The sequence below is a fragment of the Mus caroli genome, unplaced genomic scaffold (genome assembly GCF_978045245.1).
Source record: "Mus caroli unplaced genomic scaffold, Mus_caroli_1 scaffold_19, whole genome shotgun sequence".
NCBI lineage: Eukaryota > Metazoa > Chordata > Mammalia > Rodentia > Muridae > Mus > Mus caroli.
This window is the reverse complement of record NW_028227274.1, coordinates 11,721,067-11,723,128: the sequence shown is the minus strand read 5'-3', so window position 1 is coordinate 11,723,128 and position 2,062 is coordinate 11,721,067. Positions and strand designations below refer to the sequence as shown.

Genomic DNA, 2,062 nt, shown 5'->3' with positions numbered 1-2,062 from the left:
GGTCTATGAAATAGTTGACTGTAAAACATAAGTTTATCACATCAATTATTGAAGCCCAATTTGGAAATTGAAACATTTGAAGTCTCGCTCCACCCAATTTCATGACACTAATCATTCCTAGTGTTGGTAGGAGATGAATAAATATTCACAGTTGGCAAACTTTGTAGACATTTTGATATTTTTTTAGGCTTTCCTTCTTTTCTTGTCCATAAAAATGTGTAGTCATAAGACTCAAAGATAAGAGCAAGATGAGACATTTCCTCTTGTGTTTTCTGTCAACGTGTAAGCGTCATAAACACAATCCCTTTCCTCTTTCCTAATCATTCCTATTTAACTTCCTTGTCATATACACACATATATGTATTTAAATCTAGGGTCTAAATATTAAAGAAACCATAGCATTTGTCTCTCTGAGTGTAGCCTATTTTGCTTAATGTAATGACCCATCTGTTTTCCTGTAACTCTCATAATTTCATTCATGTTTATGGTTAAATGAAATGGCATTGTGCATAATTCATATGTATATGTATATGCATTGCATATATTTGTATGTATTTATAATTTTGTTTCTTTTTTTTTAAAACTGTAACCAGCTTTACTAAAGATACTTTTCATAAACAATCATGGTATTTCAGGCAGGACATGGACAGACAATCAACAATATGCAAGAACTTCCCTTCTTGTATAGACTACCAAAATCAGAAAGCCACTATAAAACCCAATAAAGTCTTCATTCAATGCTTTGAAAAGGGGGAAGTAGCTTAACGCGAGGGTTGGCATTTCACATTAAGGGTGTTGTTTAACAGCTTTTCACAAGCCGACCCTGACTTTCAGGAAACGAACATGGCAGAATTATCAATCTGAAGATCAACAATGTTTTATAGAAGGAACCAGCGCTCTTCTGAGAACACTTGATGAAGTCACTGCTAAGTCCACATCGCCCAATAGACTGGAAAACTAATTTTGGGGGCCAGGTTCCAATAGGTCTCTGGTTTTAAGGGAATTAAGTCTATGTTGATAGTACAGGGGATATAAAAATGAATTTAGAGTTTTCCCAGCCCACAAGGCATTTTGTGCCTTGGTGACCACCTATGTCAAGACCAGGATAGCTCTCCTGGGAGCCAACAGGAACCTTCCAAAATTATCAGGGAAAGAGATTTTCTGTCCTCAGTCCAGCTTGGGAGATATGTTCTTAGTGATGCATGATCCTTCTCCCCCCCACCCCCAATAATGAAGTGTTCTGTGTGCTAACAATATAGCTTAAAAAAAGTAAAATAAAATTCTGCATTTTTATAAAACTTGATAAAAAATAGTATTTCAAACTGTACAGTCACCAGAAGTACACAGTTATCAAAAATGCACACATATCACTTGGCATCTCCAGCACCTTCAGCTTTCTGTGCCTGGTCTGTTTTGGCATCTCCATTTTCTGCAGGATTATTCGCATTCTTACCAGCGTCCCCTTCTTCCCCTTGGGTACCTTCTCTCCCTTCTTCGCGGGGGCCTTTTTAGGTTTGGGTTCTGACTTCAGAGGAGCAGGTTTAGCAGACAACCTTGCAGATCTTCTCTGTGGCTCATCCCTTACCTTGGCTTTGTCTCCTTTAGCATCCCTTTCAGCCTTTCTTTTGGGCATGGTGGCGGCAGGGGACTTCGGTGGGGAACAAGGATATACAAAGCATGCAAGTTTGGTCTGTGCCAGGGGGTGGGGTGGGGGTGGGGGTGGGGCGTTTGTCCTCACTGAGTCTTCACACTGGTCCATAATTTTCTTTCTTTTCTTTTCTTTCCTTTTCTTTCCTTTTCTTTCCTTTCCTTTTCTTTTCTTTTCTTTTCTTTTCTTTTCTTTTCTTTTCTTTTCTTTTCTTTTCTTTTCTTTTCTTTTCTTTTCTTTTCTTTTTTCTCTTCTCTTCTCTTCTCTTCTCTTCTCTTCTCTTCTCTTCTCTTCTCTTCTTTTTTCTTTTTCTTCTTTTTGTTGTTTTGATTTTGTTTTTCGAGACAGAATTTCTCTGTATAGCCCTGGCTGTCCTGGAACTCACTTTGTAGACCAGGCTGGCCCCGAACTCAG

General features: G+C 38.5%; 1 pseudogene; it reads right to left on the bottom strand.

Moving 5' to 3' along the window:
• Positions 1-1,292: 1,292 nt before the first annotated feature.
• LOC110285026 (non-histone chromosomal protein HMG-17 pseudogene) lies at positions 1,293-1,633 on the bottom strand (annotated as a pseudogene).
• Positions 1,634-2,062: the final 429 nt, after the last annotated feature.